Source organism: Amia ocellicauda, chromosome 12 (assembly GCF_036373705.1).
Source record: "Amia ocellicauda isolate fAmiCal2 chromosome 12, fAmiCal2.hap1, whole genome shotgun sequence".
Classification (NCBI taxonomy): domain Eukaryota; kingdom Metazoa; phylum Chordata; class Actinopteri; order Amiiformes; family Amiidae; genus Amia; species Amia ocellicauda.
In genome coordinates this window covers 30,219,715-30,240,095 of record NC_089861.1, presented here as the reverse complement: position 1 = coordinate 30,240,095, position 20,381 = coordinate 30,219,715, and the positions used below count along the sequence as shown (strand labels likewise).

The following is a 20,381-nucleotide window of genomic DNA, read 5'->3' as shown; positions in this document are numbered from 1 at the left end:
CACACGTTCTAGTGCAACAAGAGAGGGGTCAGTCTCTGCAATTTCACTGATCTGGCTGATCCCGAACCAGTTTTATCTGTGAGACAATTCCCTCAATACTGGCAATAAAGGCTTGCTGTCAGAACCTTCATGTACCACTGGCTGCTTAGCCAACGTTCTTTTCAAAACACAAATGCGCAACTTAAGCACATGATAGTTGTTCCAATCCAGTACCAGCAGAGCAATGTTTGTCCACAAATACATTTGGCATTACAGTGCATTTGTAAATGAGTTGTTTCTGAGAGACTGTGTACAGAACAGCAGGCAACCGGTTCAGCCAGTCTAAGCGTAGCAATGGTTACCTATTTTGAACTACTACTTGCTACTTGCTCTTTCATTCCTGCATTAAAACAGGGGTCTCAAACTCTTAATTGTACCAACATGACTATCTCTTGTAATCTCTCTCTCTGTAAATGAATGTCATTTTTAATATTTATAATTTGTATTTTATTCTCACAGCTGGTGACCTCAAATGATGTTGACTCAACATGCTTAAGATACTGTCGCCAGAGAACATTTTGAGACAGAGAGAGTAGAGAAACAAATAGAGAGAGAGATAAAGGGGACAGAGAGAGAGAGAGAGAGAGAGAGAGAGAGAGAGAGAACTGGCTTCATGGTCACAGTGTCACAGTGAAACAGGGGACGTCACGACAATGATGATGCACTTTCTAGTAAATTGTGAAATATTCCCAAACAAGGGATATTATATTTAAATATATATATATATATTATTTCTCTCCCACAATTCTCCCAAATAAAAGAACCAGAAAAATCTGTTAGTCCTTGTTGGGAGAGGGACACATCTCCATTGGCTACCAAATGTATGTGTGCCTGTCCCATCCTGAGGGACAGTGAGTGGGCACCATGCCTGCGTCAGGTGGGAGAACTCTTCTGTATGTGTGGGGGTGGGGGTGGGTATGACTCTCAGAAATTATATGTATTGTCTGTATTACAGATATTGTTTATTTACAGAACTACTGTTTATTTGATCATCTATGTTTTGTAAAAAAGAAAAAAAGTAAAGGCTTTGGCAATAAAGTACACTGTTCTCATGCCTATAAAGCTAATTGAAATTGAGAAGATTGAGAGAGATTCACAGAGACAGAGGGAAGAGAGTTACACATACAGGCAGAGGAGACACTATTGGAAAGAAACGTCTGACTGCTTTTGGAGCTACAGCATTTAGAGAAGTGGGATAATTTTCTCAGCACTCAGCTGGGGGGCTGAAAGGACAGGGAAGTTGGGGGCGTGACTGCTTCCTTCCTCCTTTCACCTCCAGCACCAAACATTACAAAACAAAACAAATGCCTGTGGCTACATTGGCTGCCGAGACCGCAGGGGACTGTAAACCAGCCTGTCTGACCTCGGTGTCGATTTTAATAGACTGCAACTCAGCTCAGAATAGACGGGGTGCGAAATGGATAGACCTACAATACGGGTGGCCCAATCAAAACAAATCCATTCAGGTCAACCCAGAACTGGAGTTGGAGGGAGATGCAAACGCTGCCCACTCTCCTAGTTTGGTTTGGGTCGAAGCCCAGCACACTTTCGTACCTGTGCTCCGGGTCTAAACATGTTTTTGGGTTCTGGTGGACAATCCTATACATAGGATACATTGGGTTTGTGTCTAAGGATGTGAGGACAAGAGGAAGGCAGGTGGATGACGGGGGTGGGGGGTTCTGATCACATGGTTTGAATGCTCCCCATGCACACGTGTGACTCAGGAAGTGCTTCAGAGATGGGCTGCGATTCTCTGCAGCAGTCTCTGATCGCTATCATCACTCTTGGTTAGATACGAGGATCTCTGTATCTTTGGGGAAGTGGGCTGAGATAAAGGTTCCCCAGCTGAGCAAGTAATGTCCTTGTTATCTGCTCTCTGCTGCGCACCTGAGAGTTTACTTTTTCCTGTTTAAATATTCACCCGCTAACTGCCATACTACCAGGAACTCCCCCCAGTCAAAGCTGGTCTGGTTAACTGATTCAAAACTAAGCGCAGGACTTCAATCTAAGAAATGGTGGCCCACACACGTAACAGGCCGCAAACCCAGTGCTAGCTTTGGGTTTCCATCGGGGACACCAGGATGGGCTGCACTGGGAGTTGCAGTGGAAAGCATGGGACCAAGTCCTGACCGAAGGCCTTGCTCAGCACAAGCTTGAGTGACGCCCAACTCCACCCAGCTAGGCAATGACATTTAGTCACAGGCGCTGGCAAAAACTGATTAAAGTAATATTATAATTATGACACGTCTCTAACTACATTCAAGAAAAACATGCAGTTGCGCTTGATATGGACTTGAATTCCAGAGACGAAATTCTGCAGACAGTGTTACTGTTCCCAGTTCCCAATCTACAAGCTGAGTTCTTAGACTTCTTTGTAAAAAGAGTTGTGGGTGTGGGGGACAACCTGAAGTAGGCATGAAAAGGCTTGGGTGACGCCAGATCGACTGGATACTGGAAAGCATTTCAACTGAGAAAAGCGTTAAGTAAACAGTCTAAGCTGATAAAGAAAATGGGTGTATCAGTTAAGGGGGTGGGAGACTGCAGTTCTGGGGCCAGAAAAGTCACAGGTGGTGCAACACAAACTATGCACTTGCCAAACAGTGCCAAAAACGTATAAAGCACAGAATAGAAGTGCCATAGTTAGCAGGTCTTTAGCTGTTATGTAGCATGCATATCATATACACTAGTCACTACTCAGCAATATTAACACACTGTTCAGCAAGAAGCAACATCTGTACCCACCGCAGCTGCTGAGTCTGAGAACCAGAACTGTCCTGACCAGTCTGTGGGTTGGTGGGGGTGGGGGGAGTTTGGCGCCTACGGGAGGTTCGCCTAGGGCACTAATTACCCAGAACACAGTGCAGTATTTTACATATATTTGTATTTGATCAAATGTATCACTCTGCAGGTGTTGCACTGAAATAACATAACTTCGTTTCAGCGCATGTTTGCAACCCTTTGGACATTATCATTATAAAAGACAGATGTATGCCTGGAACATTATACAAACATACCATATGTCTACACTCCCGAACACCGCGTTCCCGCGCTCAACCCTGAGCTGTAATGTTTACAGCACAATTGTACTGGAGAAATGATATAAATGGCTGTCACTTCTCTAGCACAGGTTTGCGTCACTGACAGAAGAACATGCCAATCAACGATAACAGCCTGAGGACTTGGAACCATTTCAATTTTTACTATTATTTTAAAAATATATTTTATTAATAATAATAATAATAATAATAATAATATTATTATTATTATTATTTGTAGTAGTAGTAGTAGTAAAAACAATAACAGCAGCGACAACATGATTATTTTTCTTCATCTTAATAATAATAGTGCTGTGTTGGCTAGTCAACGGATTTTGGCACGAGTTCAGGGATGGCACGGTGCAGTATAATGACGGTTAAGGCAGTTTTTCATAAAACGATAAGAAGCACAAAACCCCATTGACCTTTGATTAATTTATAATACAAACCCTTATTGTTTCCTGGAATACAGACGCACGACTACAACTGCTGCCACTAACCGCCACATTACATGACATTACTTGTCATTTAGCAGACGCTCTTATCCAGGGCGACTTACATTTGTACCCATTTACACAGCTGGGCATTTTACCGGAGCAATCTAAGTGAAGCTCAAGGGAATAACAGCACAGCCCCACCCGGGGTTTGAACCCCCAACTACTAATAATCTTAATCGTATTGATTAGGACTGCTCAGAATAATATTTGTGCCGATACTTTATTTTGGCATGTTACTCGTATGCCAATGCCCGTCTCACAGGATGCAGACTCGACACGCACGACAGAACCGCACGCAGGCGCGTCTCTCGGGTCCTGCAGGCTGACAGGCGAGGCGCTGCTGCTCCGTCGGGCTCCTTGATTTCTTGTTTTTGTGCGTGGTTTGGTCATTAGCAAGAATGTGAGAAGAAACCCTCTTCCGTCTTCGTTTTTTTCGAATGCCTGCATTGATTGATTACTGTGACCTTGTGTTGCATGGCGTGGTGTGGATATATGTACGTGATTACACACTAACACACCCGAAGGAGTAGCGCTTCTCCACCGACAAGCGGCCGGTGCCGAATCCGCGGCCGCTCCGCGCTTTTCCCCGCAGAAGACGCGTCTCCCGGCCGCACGGAGCCGCTTTTTCTGGCACCAAGGAAGCAGTGACGTCAGGGCCGGGGGGCGGGTGAAGTCGTCTCCACAGCAAGTGATTTGCCGGAGCGCAGCCGCCATGTTTAAAATGCCGGCAGAGACGCGAGCAGTCGGGAGAGTTTTGATTAGAAATGAGCGAAATCAGCAGCGAACAGCGCTCTGTCAGAGACACCACAGTGACAATATGTCTCACCAGGTCAGTAAATAGTTAGGACGACTGAGCGCAGTTTTCAACACATAAGCGCATTGCTGCGTGTCTGGCAACAGCGACAATGCAACAGTGATTTGGGACCATCATCCCAGACTTCATCAATAAGCACAATTTCCCATCAAACCATTAACATCACCTGAGATCATCCGACAGTTTATTGATCTGCCCAGGACTGCGCCGCGAAACCCCCAAAACAGCCGCATCCATAATCAGTAGGCCAGCCTATAGTCATTGTTTTTTACCCACTCATACAAAGTATATTCATAATGAACTGTGTGCGCGGTGACCAATGCATGTTAATTCTAACTTGTATTTTATTCAATACAGTAAGTGTCTGAAATAGAGAATCGGTGTAAATCGCTTAATGCATCAATAAAAATCAATACAAATAAAAGGCTGAGTTATCTGAGCATATTCGTATAGTTGTATTTTCGTTTCTGCTTGTCTACATGTGATTTCGTGTTTTTACAGTGTATCTGCTGTGTGTGATGCTGAATAAGTTTGATTGTGATGTATAATAGGGTTTAAAGACACAGTCGCCTCGGTGCTGATTATTACTGCTGTGTGACGCTGAATGAGTTTGATTGTGATGTATAATAGGGTTTAAAGACACAGTCGCCTCGGTGCTGATTATTACTGCTGTGTGACGCTGAATGAGTTTGATTGTGATGTATAATAGGGTTTAAAGACACAGTCGCCTCGGTGCTGATTATTACTGCTGTGTGACGCTGAATGAGTTTGATTGTGATGTATAATAGGGTTTAAAGACACAGTCGCCTCGGTGCTGATTATTACTGCTGTGTGTGACGCTGAATGAGTTTGATTGTGATGTATAATAGGGTTTAAAGACACAGTCGCCTCGGTGCTGATTATTACTGCCGTGTTTCTCTTCTACTCCGCGCTTGGGAACGCCCACACCAGTGACGTCAGGGTTCGAGTCCGAAGCCAGTGGAAAAGCGGGCCGGTTCCCAAAAACATCAGCCGGATCCCAGGCCAAGCAGCGGCTCCGGCTCCAGCACCCTCACCATGTCGGTGGAAGAGCGCTAACAGTTCCGCGACTAGTGAAACACATCTGCTTTCCAACCTACCCTGTTTACTTTTCTGCTTTTTTCCCCCAGAACAAGCCAAACATTACTTAACAGCCTCTTAACAATAAGCCATCCCTACAAGAAATACAATTTAAGTTTAACTGATCAAAAGTTGGTTCCTTAAGATAATTAGTTCCTTATACACTTTTATACTTAAAATCCCCTGTTTAGATTAAAAAGCTAATTATTGTATAAATTAAGGTTGCAATTAAGCAATTGAGACCTCAGTTGGAATAATAACCAGCAGGGGATCCTCCAGGAGCAAGGTTGAGAACCAGTGCCATAGAGGGTTAATAAATAAATAAATTAGTTAGTTAGCAAATAACCTTAACCATGGCAACTAACCATAGTCACAAAACAAGCACATTCCAAGAAACAGTGCAGAATAAGCAATGAATGTATAATATATAACTTTAGACACAACAACATTAATCTGTTATTTATATAAATGATGAGTAATGCTAAAGCCGATGGTACCCTAAGTCTTGCCCTGCCTTTAGTAGCAGTGTCTTATGAGTAGTGACAAAGTAGTTTGTCCCATTGAAGTCTATATAACTCACAAGCTATATATACAGTTTGGTCCATAAATATTTGGACAGTGACACAATTGTCATAATTTTGGCTCTGTATGCCACCACAGTGAATTTAAAAGGAAATGTCCCTTTTTTATTTGTGGTCCCCCCAATTTTATGGGCTTGTAAGTTTCAATACCTGGTTCCAAATCCTTTGCAGTCAATGACTGCCTGAAGTCTGGAACCCATAGACATCAGCAGATGCTGGGTTTCTTCCCTGGTGATGCTCTGCTAGGCCTGCACTGCAGCTGTCTTTAGTCCCTGTTGCGCTTGAGGCGTTAGTTCTTTAGAATCTAAAGACAGCTGCAGTACAAGCCTGGCAGAGCATCACCAGGGACAAAATGGGTGTAATTCCTACACCGTTCACCCAATTTGGATATACACTCACCTAAAGGATTATTAGGAACACCTGTTCAATTTCTCATTAATGCAATTATCTAACCAACCAATCACATGGCAGTTGCTTCAATGCATTTAGGGGTGTGGTCCTGGTCAAGACAATCTCCTGAACTCCAAACTGAATGTCTGAATGGGAAAGAAAGGTGATTTAAGCAATTTTGAGCGTGGCATGAACATGACAATGAGTTCACTGTACTAAACTGGCCCCCACAGTCACCAGATCTCAACCCAATAGAGCATCTTTGGGATGTGGTGGAACAGGAGCTTCGTGCCCTGGATGTGCATCCCACAAATCTCCATCAACTGCAAGATGCTATCCTATCAATATGGGCCAACATTTCTAAAGAATGCTTTCAGCACCTTGTTGAATCAATGCCATGTAGAATTAAGGCAGTTCTGAAGGCGAAAGGGGGTCAAACATAGTATTAGTATGGTGTTCCTAATAATCCTTTAGGTGAGTGTACACACACTGGCTAACATGAACTCTCTGGATCACAAATCGAGAAAAGGACTTTAAAAAATGTGTACTTACTGCTCTGTAGGAGGCTGTTGTCAGGTCAGAGCTCCTGATCACGTTATCTTATGTCACTTGTACCGCTGTCAAACAGGAAGCTCTCCAGAGATCGGTATCTGTTGTCTGGCCCTCAATTAAGTGAAATTAAGTTTCGACTTCTAAGAAGAAAAAAGAAAATGGGTTGCTGCAGAGGGGACGTGTTCATATGTTTCCCTGCATATTACTGACAACCAGTTTAAAGAAACGGGACACACCAAAAACTGCCACAGTCACCGGAAAGGACGTCATAAACTCAAACGATAGAGCAAAATCGGGGGTTCATAAAGCTAGCACAGGAAGACAACTTCACGGCACGCATCAGCAAGATAGAATCAAGCCATTCGCTTAATGTGGGTTTTCATTTCTTCAAAAGAAAGACACTTTTTCTCAAGCAACCTGCACAATAATTTGTATTTTTTTGTTTCGGCCTCTCTGTGAAGTAATGTTATGAATGAATACTTTCAGAATCGCGTCACCCCTTGGAACAGTATTAGTCTTAACGATTTCGCTTTTACACAATAAAAAAATGACATTTATTTTCCTTGTTTTTGTTACATTATTATTTCCACGGTAACCTAGTCTGTTCAAACTAGCACGTTCCCTCCCAGCCTCTTGCTGCTGACTTGCGATTAACTAGGTCCTCTTAAGAAGATGAACCCATCGTGTATATGTGTGGCTCAGAGTTTCTTATCTCGGTTTTGTGACGTCAGCAGTCCCATAACCCTGGTCGCAATACATATTGAATTGTCCGGATGCGTGTTGTTGCCTGCTCAGTGTTGTGCTCACTCTTTTACCCCGATCGAGAACAGGGTGCTGGTGACTATAGATAGCGCTGCTGTCGGAAGCTGGGGGAGTACAAAAATAGACTAGTTGGGCTAATGCTGTTTTCATGCAGTTATACTGTTTCTTAAGGGGATGAGGTGGGGGCAGTCATTTCCACATCCTCTGCATTGTGCGGCTTGGGGGTTAAGCTGCCTTCGCTACAGCCTCTCTGCCACCTGTCCCCTTCCTCCCGCTTCCTTCGATTCTCAGAGCACATCCTCTCTCTCCGCCTTGCAACAGGACAGACTGCTTCCTCCGATGTCCAACGAGCCCCGCTTCCCCTCGAAAAGACTAAGACGAGTGGAAGAAATAAGAAGGGCTGCAAAATACAATCAGGTCCCTTACGTCAAACACAGTGTAGTTTGACTACAATGATTGTTCTCGTTTTTGAATGAGGATTCCCGCACAGCCCGGTGGTGTACTGCCTGTCTCAACCCCACAGCGCACCGACACCCCAGGGGAAGTGCGTCTAATGATATATAATCAGCCATTATGTCACAATCATGTCATTATTTTCTCAGTTTAATTTATACATATTATTGGTTTTACAGATGATTGCTTAAACGTTGTTGCTGGGGGGAAAAGGGGTTTAAATTGAAGCTTTTGGGAAGCTTGGAAAAGTGGTAAATGTACCCAATATATGGGCCCCTTGCATCGAGGGCTGGGCTGGTTGGAACAAGGTCATGACTACCCCCAGATCACCCAACTACCGTTTTGTTTGCATAAAGCAATTAAGGAGGTCAGTTCAAGGACATCGAACATGTGTTCCCATCAAGCCCTTGTGCGCTGCTTGCTATTATTTATTTATTGATTTATTTATGTTGGTCCCTTTGGCTCTTAATGGAAGCTTTAATTGGACTCTGATTTCGACCTTGTCAGTGGTTACCGGCTGATAAACAGGTGGAGGTGTAGCCCAGCAGCAGCTCGTAGATTATCATCTACTGAGGTCTCGGGTTCAGGAGGTAGGTTGGGTTGCGCAACTGAAATCTCCCATGTTTTTTCTTTTTAAAGACAGGCATGTGAAAATGTTTTAACCGCACATTTAGTACAAAGAACAAACACAAACATTGACAAGGAATGAATGAAGGTGGTGACGATGTTAATAACACAACAAAAACATGATGATGATGAAAGGTCAATGGGGTTTTGTGTTGTTATTGTTATTATTATTATTATTATTATTATTATTATTATTATTATTATTATTATTATTAATAATAATAATAATAATAGTGCATTCCAATTCATTAACATTCAATAACTAAGGGTGCAAGGTTATACAATAAAAGGTTACATGTGAACCTTACATAGAGTGCACAGATAATGCACTCATCAACAGAGAGTAATTAACACGAACCGCAGATTTACTGCGATTTCCGCTGATTCTATAATCCGGAATCAATCAATTAACCCAATTACGATGACGTGATGGAAGGGCAGCGCGCCCTGATGAGGCTGACCTCGTCCACCTGAGCGTGTGGGACCAGGCGCGACCCCAGTGGTAGGAAAGTTATAAAAACACGAAGACGCACCACACCTGTAGTCTATTGCATTGTCTGTGAGACGAGCCGGGTAAGAGAAAACGGGGGTAATGCCGTTCAGCATTGTAGCCTATATAACCGCGTTACTTGAAATTAAACCTTTAAAATTGGATTAACATTGCATAAGCACACTTCATAATGTGCGCCTCTCTTGATATAGATTGGTAGTTGCCCATTTCAAACCTATATACTTTAGCGCGTTTAAGAATTAGAAGTTGGGTTATTGTAATATAGGGAGAGGTGCAAAAGTAGCACTTTAAAGGTTTTTTTTTTAGTTAATTTGTACAAATTCCTCAATGGATGCAAGTGTTAAACTAATTGCCATCTTATCCCCCCCCTCTCGTAGTTCTACAGCGATGCGGCGGATATTAATTTTATGTGCATGTTTCCAGCTCAGCAGTGGTAAGTTTATTGATCAACTTTAAACGGAGCAGTGCGGCTGTTAACGTCCCCTGCAATGCACAGCATCAAGTCCTTAACTTGCAAATACTCTGACAGTGACTTGTACAATCTTGTTTGTGCTTGAGGCATGATGCACAACCTGACACACAGATGGGATAAACGGGGTGTAAATATCAACAAAAAAACAAGCGAGGTTTCCTTGTTGATAGGGAAGGTACTTGGGTTCATGTGAAATTGTATCCCCAGTGAAGTGATGTTGCTTCAACACTCTCTCCCATAACTGAAGAAACACTATCTACAGGTATTATAGTCTCTTAAGGTGCGGGTAAGTGTCAATTACAGTGGTTAACATTAGGTGTACCAAGGCTATGCTCCCCCCATCCCTGCCTTTGGAGTTGCGATAGATCTGGAAGTTCTATACGGCTGGATTGTTGCCTTCTATTGCTGATATTGGGGTGCAGCTGTAATTTAGGGTTGAAGACAAAAGTCCAGCTGACGCACCTCACTAGGCAGCTGTGGTTAAGTGGATGATGAGCAACATTGCCCTCTTCCTGTTGCTCACTTCCTTTTACAGAGCCAGACTAGACCACTGACCATTTGAGCAACATCCTTGGAATGAGTCGGATCTTATTTTATCCCTTAGGGCTCAACCTTGGTTGAGTGCTTTTTGTCTTGCAGCGGAACTGTCACCTTCTTAAAGGTGTGGCTAATCGGAGCTTTTTAGTTTTCACACTTGGGGAAATGTGTTTAAACAAAAAAAAAAAAACAAAAAAAAAAAAAACCTTAAATTCTCTAACAGTTTGTTAGCTGAAATGTATTGGTGCATTTCCTTTTATAATGCAGATCATGAAATCCTGGACTTTTCCTTATTGTAATGCAGGATGTGGAGAACAGGGGTTTTTTGGTTCCTGAGGGGCCCCATGTGTGTCCCTCTCCCCCCATTGTCTACACCAAAGCTGTCCAGCAGTTTTCCTACAAATCTTTGTATTCTGGGTTCTGCCCCAGCTGAGATTTTAACTTTAGGGTGGTATTCTTGATGCAATTGGCGGGGGGCGGCTGCCAATTTTAAAGCTTGCAACAAAGGCTGGACTTGAATTGGGGTCTGTGGTTCCTAACACACTGCTCTCTGGGGTTTTGTTCCAGCTGAGCTCTAAACTACTTAATTTAACCTGCCCTGAAATTTCTTAATTTAGTATATGTATGTATGTATGTATGCATGTATAATTTATGGGGGTCACATGTTTCCCCCTCACTCTTTGAAGTATGTTGAGTTGTCCCCCCCACTTTCTGACTGGAATATTCTCAATTTAATTGAAGTGGATTCTCCCCCCAATAATTCAGAGATGCATAAACCATTTGTCGCTTCGACCTACTTGTCCCTTTGACCTACTGCATCTGCTGCTCTAGGACAGTTTGCACAGAACAGGCATTTTATAGATTCAGTTCCTCTTAGCTGTAATTCCTCTCTAAAGTGTTTTAGGAGCATATTGTGGTTCCCTAAAGCCATGAGAGCTTGGCAAACAATAGTTGCAGTTGCAACTGCTGATAACGCTGACAGCTGTACTGATGTTATCCACCCCCCCCCCCCCCCCCAATTTAAGCTAACCACTTATCCAGTACTTGGAAGGACTTGCGAGTGTACTTGTCTTGTGCTGTGTGTGTAGGAGAGCTATTAAAATCTGGAGCTGTACAAAAGTCCCGTGTCCTTTCTGGGAGCCTTTTTTGTGCCAGTGCAGTTTGCAGTTTTGCATTTGTGGCTTGCAACCCTTGCCTTTTGGAAGCTTGTGAAACAATGGGGGTGTGTGTATATTGGAACACACTTTGCATGTTGCAGTGTCATATTGCAGCATTGGGGCATTTGTACACACAATTCAAACTTAGTTAACATTGCCACCTGAATCTATAAAAGCAAAGCTAAATGGAGTCCAAACTTCCCATTTCAATTAATTTTAATAATGGTCTGCTTTGATGTTAATGTAGACTCTAGCCGATGCATTTGATCAAGACAGTTTTCAGAAATGGTAAACTGTTAGACAGGTTTTCTGGATTTTAGCATAGTTCTACATCAGAATTGTAAATTAGGTGTGGGAATTTAAACTTGTAAAACGGATCACTAAACCTTATTTTAATATTTGGTGTTTTGTTGATGTACATATGTTGCATGCAGATGGCAAAAGAAAGAAGCATAGAAAAAAAAAAAAGCATAATCTTAACCATTCCAGTTTAACTATGAAACTGCAGTGTGGAAGGAGTACTCGGACTAAGTTTGCATAACTTGGACAAGATGAATTGCTCCCTACCTTTCAGATGTAGGCACTTGTCTCTGCGTGTGTCCCAGCTGTAGTGCTGTCAGCAGGCTTGCTCTGAAGCTCTTCCTCCTTTGTGAGTGCGTGCATCTGTGTGAACTCCTTTAAAGCGGTTAGCAATCAGGAAGTTTCCCCTGCGCGTGTTTGTGCTCTGCACGCGCCTGTGTGTGAGCGCCATGCACAGGTGTAGTGCAGTACAGGAAGCAGAACTTCTGATTATGCATTACCTGATGTAATACAAGATGTGCAGGCCCCAAGTAGATGTGTAGTTCAGTGTTGTTCATCAAGTTTTTGTTTTGTTCTGAAGTAGCGTGTGAACAATCCATGTAAAAGGCCTGACGTCGGTGCAAAGTTCTGATCTTGATGCCTTGATATTGTAGTGGTTGGGCAGGCACCTTATTTATGATTTTAAGATCACAGTCTTTAACCCCCACTGTGTATGTGTGTGTGTGTTATATATATAATGTGTGTGTGTGTGTGTGTATGTATGTATGTATGTATGGAACACCTTCACAGTAACCAGAAGACATCTCACCAGCTACTGGACATTCAAGAAACAGTTCTCGGCTCATTTGAGAACCAAATGTGTGAACATTAACAACGGCACACTAACCACTGTTTTCCATGCAGTTGTCTATTTATTTATGATTTTTTTTTTTTTTTTTTTTCCCAAATGGCACTGGTGAGGGACAGCGGATGAAAATTAGCCACTTGGCTAACTCTGGCACATGTAAATGTATTTCAATGTGGATTAATGTGCACTGTCCCCTGAAATAAACCTAAAATCAGGACAGGGCTCCACAAGGACCAGGCTTGAGAACCACTGGTCTATGCTTATGTCTAAGCTTTTGATATGTGCACTAGTCTGGTATGGAGACTAACTGCTCATGTCAGAGTGAACAGTGATGTTAGGAGGGCAGCTCAAAGATGGAGTGCTTTTCAGATTACTTAATCGGCTTGCATTCACACGGAGTGTACACTTTTTTTTTTCTTCCCTCTCTCCTTCCAACTAAGCAAGAAACCCCAAAACCCAGCCCCCTGGATTGAGTGTTTTGTGTAGTTTTTGGATGACTCCTTAAAAGCAGGGTCTCTCTTTGTCCACACTAGGGGATCTAGGACTGCATGGGTGCCCTCTAGTGGTTAGATCTTAACCAAATCTTGTTGCATCCTTTTAATTTGGTATAGCATCCCTTCACAAGTTGTCACATCGCAGTTTTCACAGGTTCAAGACGAACGTCAATATAACAATCGGATACTGAGGGGAGGGAAAACGGTTGAGTCCCAGAAGAAACCGCCGCAAGCCCACAACAGCCGTAGCCTGTAATTTGTGCCAAGTTTATTGGAACCTGTTCTGCAAGCACTGTGATATTAGGCTGGGTTTCTTTAACTAAATATTGCCTACCTAGTTTCTTCTAAACTCCTTTTAAAGGTTTGACTGATGCAAGATGGGGATGACGAGACGATTTTAAGTACCCCTCACTTTGTTTTAAAAAAATTGGGAGTTGTCAAGTGTTTCAAATCAACGGTAAATTATTTTAGTTTAATTGATTTAAATTATACATTGAATTCTTAATAGTTCCTTATAGTTTTATAAACCATTTACTGATCATTAATGGCACCATAATATAGTGTTACCAGGTTTTAAAATCTCCCACTTTCAAATTGTGAGCGAACTGTACTTGCCTACCCCTACTTTGTTTTAAACAACAAATATTGATGTCGGTTCAGTCAGTTCTTGCTCATGTCCACCCTAGTAAGCCAGGCTAGAGTGCGGCTGCCGAAGGAATGCCTGACCCACTTTTAAGCAGGATGTGTACTGCCGTCATCTGGGCACTAGCAGGCACCCAAATGTAACCTTTTCACCGACCACCCAACCCTGGTTTCTCCTCTGCAGGTATTCCAGGGAGAGAGTTCGTCAACATCTTCCCACACCGCAATGGCCTGGGCTCTGAAGCGAAGCATGACATCACCATTGCCGCCTCCTCCTCCAGCAGCCCCACCTCAGTCAAGGTGCTGGTCTACAACACTGAGTTCCAGTGGGAATTCCCCCTCAAAGCTGGACAGATGTGGACCATCTCCCTACCTGCCCAGGTTGAGCTGAGCGGCACCATCTCCTTGACCCCTGTATTGGTGGAAGCTGACAATGAAGTCTCTGTGCTGACCTTAAACTGTGACCCCGATTCCTGCACTGCCAGTCTGCTGTTCCCCGTGAGCACCTGGGGAAACAATTACTACACCGTCACGCCCCAAATTCCTGAGCAGGACACCTACAGCCAGATTTTTATCACCAACCACCTGCAGAACAACACTGTGGATGTCTATGTGACGGGTGAGGTCACTTTCCAGGATCATGTGTTCTCCCAGGGTGAGGTGCTGAGCTTCACCATGGGCCCCTTTGAAAGCGTTAAACTCCAGAGCCCTCAGAGCCTGTCAGGCACCAGGATCATCTCACAGAAGGTCGTGGGGGTGGCGTCTGGCTACACCTGCATTTCCCAGAGTGGGCAGACATGCAGCTCTGGCTTCCTGCAGTTGCTGCCCACGCCTGCCTGGGGTACTGCCTACCTTGTCCCCCCTCTGCCCGCTCAGTCTACCTCTGACGTGCTCTACCTGGTCACCTACGCCACCACCAAGTTAGAAGTGCAAGACAACCTCGGGCAGCACATTCACACTTTCTCTAGCGGCCTCGTTGTGAAGGTGCCAGTCAACCCCTCCAGTGCCCTGTCCATACGTGCCAACAAGGGAATTCAGGTAATCTACTTCTGCTCCGGCAGCTCTGGGGGGGGTGCACGCCTTACTGCCCCATTCATGATGGCCCTGCTGCCCACCGACCGCTTCTGTCCCAACTTTGCCTTTGCTGCCAAGGCGTCCTTCCAGAACAGTGCTGTCCTGGTGGCAGAGGGATCCTCTGGTATCCTCCTGAGGTATGATGGTGCCCCCCCAACCCCTGAGCTGTACTGGCACAGAGTAATGGGCACAGACTTCTCCTGGGGTGTACTGCCTATCCAGAGCCCTGGGGACCATGTTCTGCACCAGCTGGATGGGGAGTTTGGGGTCTACATCATTGGGACCACCCCTGACCACTCCTATGGGTATCCAGGACTGTGTGCAGGGGAAGGCAAGTTTTTTTTTTTCTGATGCATAGACTTCCTAATTTTTCCCCTCCATTCCCATACTTGTTTATCTGGTGCAAAGCTTTCCAAAGTATGCAGCTTAAAACTATAGACATAAAACTTTGAACTTAGGTTGTTTGCTACACTAAACTAGCTCCTGCAAATTTGTCAAGTATGCCTTTCTGTAACCTGGTTAAGTCTTCTCTTCCTCACTGTAACATGAGATGCATCTTGTGGTCGGAGCCACACTTTCAGTTATCAAATGCTTACAGGTGAAGCTTCTCTTGGTGTTAGTATAGAAGTTTTAAATCTTATCTAGTGTTGACAAGGCAATACAGCTCAGGTCATGCACAGTGATTAGAAGGGCAGTACTTTTTTCAGTTCCTGCACAGTGATCTGCTGATATGCAAGCAAAGATTAGCTAGCATATGTCTTTTCTGCTGCTCAAATGTAAAACCATGCTTATGAATGTTTTTTTTTTTTTTTTTTTTCTACTAAAGCCTGGGTTCTCTGCCCTGGTCCTAGAACTGGTCCTGCTTTTTAATTTTGAACTATGTGTTGAATTCTCAAACCTTGTCATAATTTAAACCATGCAAGAAGTCCAGTTGAGCAGATGGAGTTGAATTAAAGTATGCGCCCTTGATTAGAATTACCTGCAGAACTGTGAATTCCCAGGATCAGGATCTAATGCCACTTCTCTAAAGCTTCATGCACCGATTTTTAAAGGTTTGTTTAATCCCTGCAGTCAAAGACCCATGTGAAGTTGTGCGCTGCGGGTTCAATCGCAGATGTGTCATCCGGGATGAGAAGGCCATGTGCATCTCCGACTCCGAGGCCTGCTCGGCATGGGGTGACCCACACTACCAGACTTTCGATGGTACTGCCTTCCACTTCCAGGGCACCTGCGCCTACACCATGACCCAGACCCACTGCCAGGACTTGAATGCTACAGCTACCTCCCCTCCACCCCCAGTGTTCTCTGTGCAGACTGCCAATGATAACACTGGGGATCCGAGGGAATCCTCTGTCCGCATGGTGCGTGTCACCCTGCAGGGAGTCTCAATCACCATGACGAAGGAGGAGGAGCAGCCTCAAGTCCGGGTAAGGTGCCCTATTTCATTAAAGAGAGCCAAGCTTTTACGTGGCACTTAGTGCTAAAACTGCAGTTACACTTTTGAAGCATGTATAAATGTATATAAACTTATGCTTAAATAAGGGATTTTGAGATTGCATCTGAAACCGTGAAGTATTTGGACAAGTCCTTACATTATCTTCCACCCCCCTTCTCCACACAGATAAACGGGACCAAACGTTACCTGCCATGTACCCTTGGTAATGGTACAGTGCGACTGTACCAGAGCGGCCTCTCTGCCGTCGTCCTGGAGACCAGCTTTGGCCTAGCGGTGCGCTATGACTGGAGCCACAGCCTGGTGATTGACCTGAGCCGGGAGCTGGCGGGGCATGTGTGTGGTCTCTGCGGTAATTTTAACGGCAACGCCTCGGATGACTTTCTTGTCCCCTCTGGCATGCTGGCACAGGGGGTAGATGAGTTTGGGCAGAGCTGGAAGGTGTCAAGTAAGGACTGTGGGAAGGCCCTTTGCCGGGATGGTTGTTGTGCCTGCTGGCCCCAATGTGACTCTGAGCAGGAGGTGCTTCACCGGGGACCGTGGTCCTGTGGGCTACTGGAGAACCGCCTGGGGCCGTTCCAGGGGTGTCTGCCGGTGATCGATCCTGCCCCATACATCAGTGGCTGCCTGAATGAACTGTGTGCCTTCCAGGGAGATGGCGCCCTCCTGTGTCGTGTGTTGAAGACCTATGCAGACACCTGCCAAAGAGCTGGGGCCACAGTACTCGAATGGAGAGGTGTTGCGAATTGTTGTAAGTATACATAAGGCCCTTACTTAACTTTAAACCCAGTGGCTCAAGAAATACAATACTTATCTGGAAACTGGGTTTGACCAGGACTGGTTATAAGTTCTGCAAAACTCTTCTGGTTTATGGTCTCAACCCCACTGGGGCACTGTTCCAAACAAATCCTAACCCATAGAATTTCTCTCCCTCCCCCGCTCTTATCCCAGCCATGGTTTGTCCTGAGAACAGCCACTATGACCCCTGCGGCTCTTCCTGTCCAGCAACCTGTGCTGACCCTGATGCCCCCTCTGGGTGCCAGTCCAGCTGTGTGGAGAGCTGCCAGTGTGATACTGGTTTTCTGCTCAGCGCGGAAGAGTGCGTGCCCCACAGACAGTGTGGTTGCTCCTACCAGGGCTTCTACTACCCAGCCAACTACACCTTCTGGGCAGATGACCAGTGCCAACAGAGGTGCACCTGCCAGCCAGGGACCCACCAGGTAACATGCACCCATGTTGGTTGCCAGCCCAATGAGGTATGCAAGGTGGTAAACGATACTTTGGACTGCCACATGGTGGGGTTGGGCGCCTGCTCGGCTGTAGGAGACCCCTACTACACCACCTTCGACGGGCGGCAGTACGACTTTGATGGCTCCTGTCTCTATGAGTTTGTAGCTACATGTCCTCGTCCCCCGGGCCTCCTGGCCTTTGAGATCCTAGTGCAGAATGAGATTTCTGATGACAAGAACATGTCAAGCTCCAAGACTGTCCGCATCCTGGTGCACGGCTACAGGATAGAGTTGACCAGGGAGTACAGCAGCAGGGTCTTGGTGAGTTGGCCAGTCCATGTGCTGGCTTTCAGTTCAGATTTTGGCAAAAGGGTCAAGGTTTGGTTAATTTATTCTCCCCCTTCTGTTCCCATTATTGGCTACCCATCTGACCGCACTGCTGCCACCACCACCAATGGTGTAATTAAAAAATAAAATAACCCTGAACAAGTGTGGTGGGGGTAAATGAGCTGTCCGGTTTTCTTTTCTCCCCTTCTATCTGGTATGCCTTCTAACCTAGTTTAAAAAAAATAAATGTATATACTTTACTAAAAGTAGTGAAAATTTGACCGATGACTTTAGTCACTGCTCTCTCATGCAAATTGTGAGAATCTTGCTCTGTGTGATTTAAACCATGGTCTAGTTTAAGTTTACTCCAGATAGGATGGATGTACTCATTAGACATAGAATACATAGTCCTTTGAGCTCTATAGTAACAACCCCTCCTCCTTTTCCATACACCTTGCTTATAGGTAAATGGCATCCTGATGCTCCTGCCTTCAGTGCTGAGCAATGGAAAGGTGAAGATGTACATGACTGGCTTGGCTGCATCAGTGGAAACCGACTTCGGCCTGGTGTTGATGTACAACTGGAACAACCATGTCACCATCACTGTTCCCAATGCCTACTCTGGCTCCCTCTGTGGCCTGTGTGGGAACTACAACGGAGACCCAACCGATGACTTGATGATGCCCAACGGCCAGCTAACCACTGACCCATCCACTTTTGGGGAGAGTTGGAAGACTGACAATGTTGCGGAGTGCAGGCCCAAACCTCTAGTGTCTTTTCTAGTGTGCAAGGCCCAGAAGAGGGATGTGTTCTCGAATGGCACTTACTGTGGGAAACTGATTGACCACAGGGGGCCTTTCAGGGAGTGTCACCCCATCATCAATCCCAGGATGTTGTTTGAGAGCTGCGTGCAAGACGTCTGTCTCTCTGAAGGCAGCCAATTCACCCTGTGCTCCTTCCTGACCAGCTATGTGGCATCTTGTCAGGCAAATCGTGCCGTCATCTACAGCTGGAGGTCCTCGCAGTTCTGTGGTGAGTGGACCTGATGTATATATTTTTTGTATGCATGGTCCCTATTTTTGGAACTTTCTGGTCACTCTCAAAGTCCCCCTCCAAGCCATATTTCTAATAGTTTAAATTCTTTGCACTCATGTATTATAGGTTCTTTTAGTACTGGTTGTGGAAAAAAACATTGAACGTTGAGCCTAATTGGGTTATGGAGATAAAGGGTCTGTTGTATTAGTATTCCTCCAATATATAGTGGGACACCCCTTTTTCCTGTCAAGTCCCCATTGTCATCTTCCTCTCTGCTCCACACAGACCTCCCCTGCCCGGCTAACAGCAGGTACGTGCTGTGCTCCTCGACCCACCCGGCCTCCTGTGTCCAGTCCCCAGGGCCCAGCGATGCACCCTGCCGGGAGGACTGCCACTGTCTGTCTGGCTTTGTCCGCAGCGGTGATCGCTGCGTTCCGGACTCTGAGTGCGGCTGCTTCTACGATGGTGTGTACTACCAATCTGGGGTGACATTCTACCCAGATGCAAAGTGCCAGCGTCTCTGTACCTGTGGGGCAGGCAGACGGGTTCTGTGCCAGCCTTCCTCCTGCAGCCAAGGGGAGGAGTGCAGCATAAAGGAAGGAGTGCGGAAGTGCACCCCTGTTGGCACATGCTCGGTCTCTGGGGGGCGGCACTTCCTTTCCTTCGATGGGCATGCTTTTGACTTCCAGGGCACCTGTGTTTACACCCTGGCCAGCAGCTGCCCCAAGTGGGGGGCAGAGGGTGCCCTGGAGCCCTTTTCCCTGCGACTGCACCAAGGCAAGGTGGAGCTGGAGATCTATGGGATGAACTTCTCGGTCTCCCAGGGGCAGAATGCCACAGTCCAGGTTTGCGTTCAAAACAGGCTGGGACTAATTTTATTATTTCTTGGTAGATGCCCTTATCCAGGGACACACTTTATACATCCATTCATTCCACTATGAACTTTTAGATGTTAACTTGCGTGCAACTTTTTCTTTAGCCCCCACCCCCCCTTCCCATTGTCAATTAAGTTACCTGAAGTATTACTTTGCTTAAATTCAGACCTCTATGGTGTGTGTTCTACCCCTCCCCCTCAGGTGGACGGTGTGACCTGGAATGTTCCCATCATCCTGGACCGTGTTCGTGTGATTCCTCATGGACTGAATTTGCGGCTGGAGACTGAGGCGAAGGTGGGGTTGATCTATGACCTGCGCTACTACTTGACAGTCGTGGTCCCAGGAAATTACCGGGCTCAGCTTTGCGGCCTGTGTGGCAACTTCAATGGCATTCCCGCAGACGACCTCCGGCTTCCTGACGGGCAGCGGGCCCAGGACGCCCAGGTGCTGGGGGCTTCCTGGAAGGTGCCTGTGCTGGGGCTGAACTGCAATGACAGCTGTGGTGACGCCTGCCCCCGCTGTGACCACAGAGTGGCGGCCAATTTCAGGTCGGAGCGTTTCTGCGGCTTCATCACTGCGA

General features: G+C 45.6%; 1 protein-coding gene across 7 annotated transcripts in view; it reads right to left on the bottom strand.

Moving 5' to 3' along the window:
- The window catches only part of LOC136764891 (uncharacterized), a 56,212-nt gene extending 43,963 nt beyond the window's left edge, over window positions 1–12,249 (bottom strand). For 4 of the 7 annotated variants that reach the window (XM_066719258.1, XM_066719257.1, XM_066719260.1 and 1 more), the window contains exons 1-2: window positions 12,093–12,249; window positions 7,007–7,146 (exon numbers count right to left, since the gene is read on the bottom strand). The gene's annotated coding sequence lies outside the window, so the exon portion shown is untranslated. The remainder of the gene's footprint in view (window positions 1–7,006; window positions 7,147–12,092) is intronic. The other 3 variants (XM_066719263.1, XM_066719259.1, XM_066719261.1) reach the window with 3 other exon arrangements.
- Window positions 12,250–20,381: the final 8,132 nt, after the last annotated feature.